This window comes from Ranitomeya variabilis, chromosome 6 (assembly GCF_051348905.1).
Source record: "Ranitomeya variabilis isolate aRanVar5 chromosome 6, aRanVar5.hap1, whole genome shotgun sequence".
Lineage (NCBI taxonomy): Eukaryota > Metazoa > Chordata > Amphibia > Anura > Dendrobatidae > Ranitomeya > Ranitomeya variabilis.
In genome coordinates, this window is record NC_135237.1 from 11,271,369 (window position 1) to 11,283,708 (window position 12,340).

General features: G+C 51.3%; 1 protein-coding gene across 1 annotated transcript in view; it reads left to right on the forward strand.

Moving 5' to 3' along the window:
- The first annotated feature begins 234 nt into the window (after positions 1-234).
- The window catches only part of LOC143781305 (uncharacterized), a 74,888-nt gene continuing 62,782 nt past the window's right edge, over positions 235-12,340 (forward strand). The window contains exon 1 of the mRNA XM_077267847.1: positions 235-1,540. The gene's annotated coding sequence lies outside the window, so the exon portion shown is untranslated. The remainder of the gene's footprint in view (positions 1,541-12,340) is intronic.

Consider the following 12,340-nt stretch of genomic DNA (forward strand, 5'->3'; position numbering starts at 1 on the left):
CAGCACTAAGCAGACTCTCCAGGACCCAGCTGTCTGCCGTCCTCCAGCACTAAGCAGCCTCTCCAGGACCCCGCTGTCTGCCGTCCTCCAGCGCTAAGCAGCCTCTCCAGGACCCCGCTGTCTGCCGTCCTCCAGCGCTAAGCAGCCTCTCCAGGACCCCGCTGTCTGCCGTCCTCCAGCGCTAAGCAGCCTCTCCAGGACCCCACTGTCTGCTGTCCTCCAGCACTAAGCAGCCTCTCCAGGACCCCGCTGTCTGCCGTCCTCCAGCACTAAGCAGCCTCTCCAGGACCCCGCTGTCTGCCGTCCTCCAGCGCTAAGCAGCCTCTCCAGGACCCCACTGTCTGCCGTCCTCCAGCACTAAGCAGCCTCTCCAGGACCCCGCTGTCTGCCGTCCTCCAGCACTAAGCAGCCTCTCCAGGACCCCGCTGTCTGCCGTCCTCCAGCACTAAGCAGCCTCTCCAGGACCCCGCTGTCTGCAGTCCTCCAGCACTAAGCAGCCTCTCCAGGACCCCGCTGTCTGCCGTCCTCCAGCACTAAGCAGCCTCTCCAGGACCCCGCTGTCTGCCGTCCTCCAGCACTAAGCAGCCTCTCCAGGACCCCGCTGTCTGCCGTCCTCCAGCACTAAGCAGCCTCTCCAGGACCCCGCTGTCTGCCGTCCTCCTGCTCTAAGCAGCCTCTCCAGGACCCCGCTGTCTGCCGTCCTCCAGCACTAAGCGGCCTCTCCAGGACCCCGCTGTCTGCAGTCCTCCAGCACTAAGCAGCCTCTCCAGGACCCCGCTGTCTGCCGTCCTCCAGCACTAAGCAGCCTCTCCAGGACCCCGCTGTCTGCAGTCCTCCAGCACTAAGCAGCCTCTCCAGGACCCCGCTGTCTGCCGTCCTCCAGCACTAAGCAGCCTCTCCAGGACCCCGCTGTCTGCCGTCCTCCAGCACTAAGCAGCCTCTCCAGGACCCCTCTGTCTGCCGTCCTCCAGCACTAAGCAGCCTCTCCAGGACCCCGCTGTGTGCCGTCCTCCAGCACTAAGCGGCCTCTCCAGGACCCCGCTGTCTGCCATCCTCCAGCACTAAGCAGCCTCTCCAGGACCCCGCTGTCTGCAGTCCTCCAGCACTAAGCAGCCTCTCCAGGACCCCGCTGTCTGCCGTCCTCCAGCACTAAGCGGCCTCTCCAGGACCCCGCTGTCTGCCGTCCTCCAGCACTAAGCAGCCTCTCCAGGACCCCGCTGTCTGCCGTCCTCCAGCACTAAGCAGCCTCTCCAGGACTCCGCTGTCTGCCGTCCTCCAGCACTAAGCAGCCTCTCCAGGACCCCGCTGTCTGCCGTCCTCCAGCACTAAGCAGCCTCTCCAGGACCCCTCTGTCTGCCGTCCTCCAGCACTAAGCAGCCTCTCCAGGACCCCGCTGTCTGCCGTCCTCCAGCACTAAGCAGCCTCTCCAGGACTCCGCTGTCTGCCGTCCTCCAGCACTAAGCAGCCTCTCCAGGACCCCGCTGTCTGCCGTCCTCCAGCACTAAGCAGCCTCTCCAGGACCCCGCTGTCTGCCGTCCAGGTAATTCCCGTCCTTCACCTCCAGAGATGTCGGCTCCTGGGATTGTCTGTAAGGGCTCATACCCATTTGCGAGAAAAAAACGGTCTGTAATCTGGACCGGAAAAAAATGGGCGAGTGTCATGCCAGTACAATGCGAGTTTTCTCACAGAACCTCCGTGTGACATCCATATACTGTATAATGCTTTTTTTTCTCTGCTACTATTTTTCTAAGATCATTTACAGTGTTCTCTGTCACAGAATGGTAAAGTATCTGTAAAAAACGGACGGAATACGGATGGTCCATATGTCGTGTGATTTTTTTCCTCCCATCCATTGACTTACATTGGGGAGTCTCGTCCGAGATACGCAGCATGCGGAGATGTTATTCTCCGTCCGATTTCAGCTGAGACAAAAATCGCAGATGAGATGTCACCCATTGAACAACATTGGTCCGAGTGCACGCCTCCGTTTTTCTCGCAAACGAGTATGAGCCCTTATATGTGAGAACGGAGGGGAGGACTTATTCACACTGTGGCCATTGAGCCCTGTCTCATTATGGTGCTGTGTCCTCTTTTATGTGTGGGGGAGGGGGTCTCCAGAGGTCACTGAGCGGGTTGGGGGTCTATGGTGTCTGAGGAGATTAATGAGACCAGTGGGAAAGGATTACTAGAATCCAGCAGTGCGGCAGTTCTAGGGTTAAGGTGGTGGATCTCTCCGGGGCCCCATACACATGGGCATATGTTCTGTACTGGGGGGAGGGGAGAAGTGGTGGGAGGGAGTCTCTAGTGCCGCTTATCTCCGGAGATATCAGAGGAAGAAAGGAGATTATGGGGAGGAAAATCATCCCAGAAAATGTCCAATAGACCCCGACAAATGTCTCATGTCCCCTCCCCGGTATATGGGGGCGCCACATTGCGAGCAGCTTATAAATAACTGAGCCTGTCACTGCCAGAGCCCATGTGTCTGTGTGTGTGTGTGTGTGTGTGTGTGTGTGTGTGTGTGTGTGTGTGTGTGTGTATAATATATACACTGTATATATACGGACACACGGAGGATTTTGACCCATTAGTACAGTATATATACTTGCACATACAGTGACATGTAAAGTTTGTGCACCCCTGGTCACATTACTGTTATTGTGAATGAGATGATGTGTCGTAGGCCTGAAGTTACAGATCACACGTCTGCTTTGTATTTTAGGCAAAACTTATATATATTGTCAATTTTACATTGTAAAATGTACAAAAAGGAAAATGGGCCGATGTAAAAGTTTGAACACAAGGTGTGCGGTTCTAAACAGTCAGCGCAATGCAGGGCGGGCTGGAGTGGGCGCGCTGGGCCGGGTGGCAGGAAAGCCTAAGCAGCTGCACAGGGCCGCTGGAGGACCGGCAGTCCTGTAGTGCGCGGTCACGTTATCCCGCCAGCCGCCCCGACATGCAGGCTGCAGCGGTATGTGATGGGAAGGACGCGCCGCCTGCGCCTGGGGCCGGAGCCATGGCCGGCTGCAGTAATGTGCAGGCAGCGGTGAGGGGGCAGCTCCGGGCACACAACTAAGAAGAGGAGCAGGAGGTGCGTTACTCCATAGTGATCGCACGCAGCCTCCTCCTGTTCTGTGTGCAGATCTGTCTCCGATGTCCGATCAGCCAGGACCTGGAGGAGCAACAGCGCGCAGGACAAGATGAGAGCTAGCTGCCCTGTGTGCCCCCATCCAGCACACTTCAGGCAACCTCCCCAGTGCACTGCCCAGCTCTACTTTTGCTGTGCTATGTCCAAGGGGGAGGGGCCTTTGACAAATTAAAGGGCACCTGTCACCCCGTTTTTTCGGTATGAGATAAAAATACCATTAAATAGGGCCTGAGCTGAGCATTACAATAGTGTAGTTTGTGTACCCCGATTCCCCACCTATGCTGCCGAAATACGTTACCGAAGTAGTCGTTTTCGCCTGTCAATCAGGCTGGTCAGGTCAAAAGGGTGTGGTGTCCTCCCCCAGATCTTGCGTAGTTTTCCGTTGGTGGCGTAGTGGTGTGCGCATGTCCAACGTCCAGAATCCTCTGCCAGGGGATTTCAAAGAGCGCGGTGTCCGTTATTGCATTGGTGATCGGTGGGCGCGGCCATCTTCCTTTGGCCGCGCGTGCGCAGAAGCGGCGCTGTGCTGGCCGCGACGCTCTGCTGGCCGCGGCTTCAGGAAAATGGCCGCCGCGATATCCATCTGCGCACGCGCGGCATCCCGCGGCCATTTTCCTGAAGCCGCGGCCAGCAGAGCGTCGCGGCCAGCACAGCGCCGCTTCTGCGCACGCGCGGCCAAAGGAAGATGGCCGCGCCCACCGATCACCAATGCAATAACGGACACCGCGCTCTTTGAAATCCCCTGGCAGAGGATTCTGGACGTTGGACATGCGCACACCACTACGCCACCAACGGAAAACTACGCAAGATCTGGGGGAGGACACCACACCCTTTTGACCTGACCAGCCTGATTGACAGGCGAAAACGACTACTTCGGTAACGTATTTCGGCAGCATAGGTGGGGAATCGGGGTACACAAACTACACTATTGTAATGCTCAGCTCAGGCCCTATTTAACAGTATTTTTATCTCATACCGAAAAAACGGGGTGACAGGTTCCCTTTAAACATGGCAGGTTAGAGTATGTGTTTTTTTTCTGGGTATGCGCATTTTCCTATGTGTGTGTGTATGTGTTTTTTTCCTGTATGTGTGTGTTTTCCTATGTGTGTGTGTCATTATACAGTGGAGCTGTGTGTGTCATTATACAGTGGGGCTGTACGTGTGTCATTATACAGTGGGGCTGTGTGTGTGTCATTATACAGTGGGGCTGTGTGTGTCATTATACAGTGGGGCTGTGTGTGTCATTATACAGTGGGGCTGTGTGTGTGTCATTATACAGTGGGGCTGTGTGTGTGTCATTATACAGTGGGGCTGTGTGTGTGTCATTATACAGTGGGGCTGTGTGTGTGTCATTATACAGTGGGGCTGTGTGTGTCATTATACAGTGGGGCTGTGTGTGTGTCATTATACAGTGGGGCTGTGTGTGTCATTATACAGTGGGGCTGTGTGTGTCATTATACAGTGGGGCTGTGTGTGTCATTATACAGTGGGGCTGTGTGTGTCATTATACAGTGGGGCTGTGTGTGTGTCATTATACAGTGCGGCTGTGTGTGTGTCATTATACAGTGGGGCTGTGTGTGTCATTATACAGTGGGGCTGTGTGTGTGTCATTATACAGTGGGGCTGTACGTGTGTCATTATACAGTGGGGCTGTGCGAGTGTCATTATACAGTGCGGCTGTGTGTGTGTCATTATACAGTGGGGCTGTGCGAGTGTCATTATACAGTGGGGCTGTGTGTGTCATTATACAGTGGGGCTGTGTGTGTGTCATTATACAGTGGGGCTGTACGTGTGTCATTATACAGTGGGGCTGTACGTGTGTCATTATACAGTGGGGCTGTGTGTGTGTCATTATACAGTGGGGCTGTGTGTGTGTCATTATACAGTGGGGCTGTGTGTGTGTCATTATACAGTGGGGCTGTGTGTGTCATTATACAGTGGGGCTGTGTGTGTGTCATTATACAGTGGGGCTGTGCGAGTGTCATTATACAGTGCGGCTGTGTGTGTGTCATTATACAGTGGGGCTGTGCGAGTGTCATTATACAGTGGGGCTGTGTGTGTCATTATACAGTGGGGCTGTGTGTGTGTCATTATACAGTGGGGCTGTACGTGTGTCATTATACAGTGGGGCTGTGTGTGTGTCATTATACAGTGGGGCTGTGTGTGTGTCATTATACAGTGGGGCTGTGCGAGTGTCATTATACAGTGGGGCTGTGTGTGTGTCATTATACAGTGGGGCTGTGCGAGTGTCATTATACAGTGCGGCTGTGTGTGTGTCATTATACAGTGGGGCTGTGCGAGTGTCATTATACAGTGGGGCTGTGTGTGTCATTATACAGTGGGGCTGTGTGTGTGTCATTATACAGTGGGGCTGTACGTGTGTCATTATACAGTGGGGCTGTACGTGTGTCATTATACAGTGGGGCTGTGTGTGTGTCATTATACAGTGGGGCTGTGTGTGTGTCATTATACAGTGGGGCTGTGTGTGTCATTATACAGTGGGGCTGTGTGTGTGTCATTATACAGTGGGGCTGTGTGTGTCATTATACAGTGGGGCTGTGTGTGTCATTATACAGTGGGGCTGTGTGTGTCATTATACAGTGGGGCTGTGTGTGTCATTATACAGTGGGGCTGTGTGTGTGTCATTATACAGTGCGGCTGTGTGTGTGTCATTATACAGTGGGGCTGTGTGTGTCATTATACAGTGGGGCTGTGTGTGTGTCATTATACAGTGGGGCTGTACGTGTGTCATTATACAGTGGGGCTGTGCGAGTGTCATTATACAGTGCGGCTGTGTGTGTGTCATTATACAGTGGGGCTGTGCGAGTGTCATTATACAGTGGGGCTGTGTGTGTCATTATACAGTGGGGCTGTGTGTGTGTCATTATACAGTGGGGCTGTACGTGTGTCATTATACAGTGGGGCTGTACGTGTGTCATTATACAGTGGGGCTGTGTGTGTGTCATTATACAGTGGGGCTGTGTGTGTGTCATTATACAGTGGGGCTGTGTGTGTGTCATTATACAGTGGGGCTGTGTGTGTCATTATACAGTGGGGCTGTGTGTGTGTCATTATACAGTGGGGCTGTGCGAGTGTCATTATACAGTGCGGCTGTGTGTGTGTCATTATACAGTGGGGCTGTGCGAGTGTCATTATACAGTGGGGCTGTGTGTGTCATTATACAGTGGGGCTGTGTGTGTGTCATTATACAGTGGGGCTGTACGTGTGTCATTATACAGTGGGGCTGTGTGTGTGTCATTATACAGTGGGGCTGTGTGTGTGTCATTATACAGTGGGGCTGTGCGAGTGTCATTATACAGTGGGGCTGTGTGTGTGTCATTATACAGTGGGGCTGTGCGAGTGTCATTATACAGTGCGGCTGTGTGTGTGTCATTATACAGTGGGGCTGTGCGAGTGTCATTATACAGTGGGGCTGTGTGTGTCATTATACAGTGGGGCTGTGTGTGTGTCATTATACAGTGGGGCTGTACGTGTGTCATTATACAGTGGGGCTGTACGTGTGTCATTATACAGTGGGGCTGTGTGTGTGTCATTATACAGTGGGGCTGTGTGTGTGTCATTATACAGTGGGGCTGTGTGTGTGTCATTATACAGTGGGGCTGTGTGTGTGTCATTATACAGTGGGGCTGTACGTGTGTCATTATACAGTGGGGCTGTGTGTGTGTCATTATACAGTGGGGCTGTGTGTGTGTCATTATACAGTGGGGCTGTGCGAGTGTCATTATACAGTGGGGCTGTGTGTGTCATTATACAGTGGGGCTGTGTGTGTGTCATTATACAGTGGGGCTGTACGTGTGTCATTATACAGTGGGGCTGTGTGTGTGTCATTATACAGTGGGGCTGTGTGTGTGTCATTATACAGTGGGGCTGTGTGTGTGTCATTATACAGTGGGGCTGTGTGTGTGTCATTATACAGTGGGGCTGTGTGTGTGTCATTATACAGTGGGGCTGTACGTGTGTCATTATACAGTGGGGCTGTGTGTGTGTCATTATACAGTGGGACTGTGTGTATGTGTCATTATACAGTGGGGCTGTGCGAGTGTCATTATACAGTGGGGCTGTGTGTGTGTCATTATACAGTGGGGCTGTGTGTGTGTCATTATACAGTGGGGCTGTGTGTGTGTCATTATACAGTGGGGCTGTGTGTGTGTCATTATACAGTGGGGCTGTGTGTGTGTCATTATACAGTGGGGCTGTGTGTGTGTCATTATACAGTGGGGCTGTGTGTGTGTCATTATACAGTGGGGCTGTGTGTCATTATACAGTGGGGCTGTACGTGTGTGTCATTATACAGTGGGGCTGTGTGTGTGTCATTATACAGTGGGGCTGTGCGAGTGTCATTATACAGTGGGGCTGTGTGTGTGTCATTATACAGTGGGGCTGTGTGTGTCATTATACAGTGGGGCTGTGTGTGTGTCATTATACAGTGGGGCTGTGTGTGTGTCATTATACAGTGGGGCTGTGTGTGTGTCATTATACAGTGGGGCTGTACGTGTGTCATTATACAGTGAGGCTGTGTGTCATTATACAGTGGGTCTGTGTGTGTCATTATACAGTGGGGCTGTGTGTGTGTCATTATACAGTGGGGCTGTGTGTGTGTCATTATACAGTGGGGCTGTGCGAGTGTCATTATACAGTGGGGCTGTGTGTGTGTCATTATACAGTGGGGCTGTGTGTGTGTCATTATACAGTGGGGCTGTGTGTGTGTCATTATACAGTGGGGCTGTGTGTGTGTCATTATACAGTGGGGCTGTGTGTGTGTCATTATACAGTGGGGCTGTGTGTGTGTCATTATACAGTGGGGCTGTGTGTGTGTCATTATACAGTGGGGCTGTGTGTGTGTCATTATACAGTGGAGCTGTGTGTGTGTCATTATACAGTGGGGCTGTGTGTGTGTCATTATACAGTGGAGCTGTGTGTGTGTCATTATACAGTGGGGCTGTGTGTGTCATTATACAGTGGAGCTGTGTGTGTGTCATTATACAGTGGAGCTGTGTGTGTGTCATTATACAGTGGGGCTGTGTGTGTGTCATTATACAGTGGGGCTGTGTGTGTGTCATTATACAGTGGGGCTGTGTGTGTGTCATTATACAGTGGGGCTGTGTGTGTGTCATTATACAGTGGAGCTGTGTGTGTGTCATTATACAGTGGGGCTGTGTGTGTGTCATTATACAGTGGAGCTGTGTGTGTGTCATTATACAGTGGGGCTGTGTGTGTCATTATACAGTGGAGCTGTGTGTGTGTCATTATACAGTGGAGCTGTACGTGTGTCATTATACAGTGGGGCTGTGTGTGTGTCATTATACAGTGGGGCTGTACGTGTGTCATTATACAGTGAGGCTGTGTGTCATTATACAGTGGGGCTGTGCGTGTGTCATTATACAGTGGAGCTGTGTGTGTGTCATTATACAGTGGAGCTGTACGTGTGTCATTATACAGTGGGGCTGTGTGTGTGTCATTATACAGTGGGGCTGTGTGTGTCATTATACAGTGGGGCTGTACGTGTGTCATTATACAGTGGGGCTGTGTGTGTGTGTGTCATTATACAGTGGGGCTGTGTGTGTCATTATACAGTGGGGCTGTGCGTGTGTCATTATACAGTGGGGCTGTGTGTGTCATACAGTGGGGCTGTGTGTGTCATTATACAGTGGGGCTGTGCGTGTGTCATTATACAGTGGGGCTGTGCGTGTCATTATACAGTGGGGCTGTGTGTGTGTCATTATACAGTGGGGCTGTGTGTGTGTCATTATACAGTGGAGCTGTGTGTGTCATTATACAGTGGAGCTGTACGTGTGTCATTATACAGTGGGGCTGTGTGTGTGTCATTATACAGTGGGGCTGTGTGTGTGTCATTATACAGTGGAGCTGTGTGTGTGTCATTATACAGTGGGGCTGTACGTGTGTCATTATACAGTGGGGCTGTGTGCGTGTCATTATACAGTGGAGCTGTGCGTGTGTCATTATACAGTGGGGCTGTGTGTCATTATACAGTGGGGCTGTACGTGTGTCATTATACAGTGGGGCTGTGCGTGTCATTATACAGTGGGGCTGTACGTGTGTCATTATACAGTGGGGCTGTGTGTGTCATTATACAGTGGGGCTGTGTGTGTGTGTCATTATACAGTGGGGCTGTGCGTGTGTCATTATACAGTGGGGCTGTGTGTGTCATTATACAGTGGGGCTGTGCGTGTGTCATTATACAGTGGAGCTGTGTGTGTGTCATTATACAGTGGGGCTGTGCGTGTGTGTCATTATACAGTGGGGCTGTACGTGTGTGTCATTATACAGTGGGGCTGTACGTGTGTGTCATTATACAGTGGGGCTGTGTGTGTCATTATACAGTGGGGCTGTGTGTGTGTCATTATACAGTGGGGCTGTGTGTGTGTCATTATACAGTGGAGCTGTGTGTGTCATTATACAGTGGGGCTGTGTGTGTGTCATTATACAGTGGGGCTGTGCGTGTGTCATTATACAGTGGGGCTGTGTGTGTCATTATACAGTGGGGCTGTGTGTGTGTCATTATACAGTGGGGCTGTGTGTGTGTCATTATACAGTGGGGCTGTGTGTGTCATTATACAGTGGGGCTGTGTGTGTCATTATACAGTGGGGCTGTGTGTGTCATTATACAGTGGGGCTGTGTTTGTGTCATTATACAGTCGGGCTGTGCGAGTGTCATTATACAGTGGGGCTGTGTGTGTCATTATACAGTGGAGCTGCGTGTGTCATTATACAGTGGGGCTGTGTGTGTCATTATACAGTGGGGCTGTGTGTGTCATTATACAGTGGGGCTGTGTGTGTGTCATTATACAGTGGGGCTGTGTGTGTCATTATACAGTGGGGCTGTGTGTGTGTCATTATACAGTGGGGCTGTGCGAGTTTCATTATACAGTGGGGCTGTGTGTGTGTCATTATACAGTGGGGCTGTGTGTGTGTCATTATACAGTGGGGCTGTGCGAGTGTCATTATACAGTGGGGCTGTGTGTGTGTGTCATTATACAGTGGGGCTGTGTGTGTGTCATTATACAGTGGGGCTGTGTGTGTGTCATTATACAGTGGAGCTGTGTGTGTCATTATACAGTGGGGCTGTGTGTGTGTCATTATACAGTGGAGCTGTGTGTGTCATTATACAGTGGGGCTGTGTGTGTCATTATACAGTGGGGCTGTGTGTGTGTCATTATACAGTGGAGCTGTGTGTGTCATTATACAGTGGGGCTGTGTGTGTGTCATTATACAGTGGGGCTGTGCGTGTGTCATTATACAGTGGGGCTGTGTGTGTCATTATACAGTGGGGCTGTGTGTGTGTCATTATACAGTGGGGCTGTGTGTGTGTCATTATACAGTGGGGCTGTGTGTGTGTGTCATACAGTGGGGCTGTGTGTGTGTCATTATACAGTGGGGCTGTGTGTGTGTCATTATACAGTCGGGCTGTGCGAGTGTCATTATACAGTGGGGCTGTGTGTGTCATTATACAGTGGAGCTGCGTGTGTCATTATACAGTGGGGCTGTGTGTGTCATTATACAGTGGGGCTGTGTGTGTGTCATTATACAGTGGGGCTGTGTGTCATTATACAGTGGGGCTGTGTGTGTGTCATTATACAGTGGGGCTGTACGTGTGTCATTATACAGTGGGGCTGTGCGTGTCATTATACAGTGGGGCTGTACGTGTGTCATTATACAGTGGGGCTGTGCGTGTCATTATACAGTGGGGCTGTACGTGTGTCATTATACAGTGGGGCTGTGTGTGTCATTATACAGTGGGGCTGTGTGTGTGTGTCATTATACAGTGGGGCTGTGCGTGTGTCATTATACAGTGGGGCTGTGTGTGATTATACAGTGGGGCTGTGCGTGTGTCATTATACAGTGGAGCTGTGTGTGTGTCATTATACAGTGGGGCTGTGCGACTGTCATTATACAGTGCGGCTGTGTGTGTCATTATACAGTGGGGCTGTGCGTGTGTCATTATACAGTGGAGCTGTGTGTGTCATTATACAGTGGGGCTGTGTGTGTGTCATTATACAGTGGGGCTGTGTGTGTCATTATACAGTGGGGCTGTGTGTGTGTCATTATACAGTGGGGCTGTGTGTGTGTCATTATACAGTGGGGCTGTACGTGTGTCATTATACAGTGGGGCTGTGCGTGTCATTATACAGTGGGGCTGTACGTGTGTCATTATACAGTGGGGCTGTGCGTGTCATTATACAGTGGGGCTGTACGTGTGTCATTATACAGTGGGGCTGTGTGTGTCATTATACAGTGGGGCTGTGTGTGTGTGTCATTATACAGTGGGGCTGTGCGTGTGTCATTATACAGTGGGGCTGTGTGTGTCATTATACAGTGGGGCTGTGCGTGTGTCATTATACAGTGGAGCTGTGTGTGTCATTATACAGTGGGGCTGTGCGTGTGTGTCATTATACAGTGGGGCTGTACGTGTGTGTCATTATACAGTGGGGCTGTACGTGTGTGTCATTATACAGTGGGGCTGTGTGTGTCATTATACAGTGGGGCTGTGTGTGTGTCATTATACAGTGGGGCTGTGTGTGTGTCATTATACAGTGGAGCTGTGTGTGTCATTATACAGTGGGGCTGTGTGTGTGTCATTATACAGTGGGGCTGTGCGTGTGTCATTATACAGTGGGGCTGTGTGTGTCATTATACAGTGGGGCTGTGTGTGTGTCATTATACAGTGGGGCTGTGTGTGTGTCATTATACAGTGGGGCTGTGTGTGTCATTATACAGTGGGGCTGTGTGTGTCATTATACAGTGGGGCTGTGTGTGTGTCATTATACAGTCGGGCTGTGCGAGTGTCATTATACAGTGGGGCTGTGTGTGTCATTATACAGTGGAGCTGCGTGTGTCATTATACAGTGGGGCTGTGTGTGTCATTATACAGTGGGGCTGTGTGTGTGTCATTATACAGTGGGGCTGTGTGTGTCATTATACAGTGGGGCTGTGTGTGTGTCATTATACAGTGGGGCTGTGCGAGTTTCATTATACAGTGGGGCTGTGTGTGTGTCATTATACAGTGGGGCTGTGTGTGTGTCATTATACAGTGGGGCTGTGCGAGTGTCATTATACAGTGGGGCTGTGTGTGTGTGTCATTATACAGTGGGGCTGTGTGTGTGTCATTATACAGTGGGGCTGTGTGTGTGTCATTATACAGTGGAGCTGTGTGTG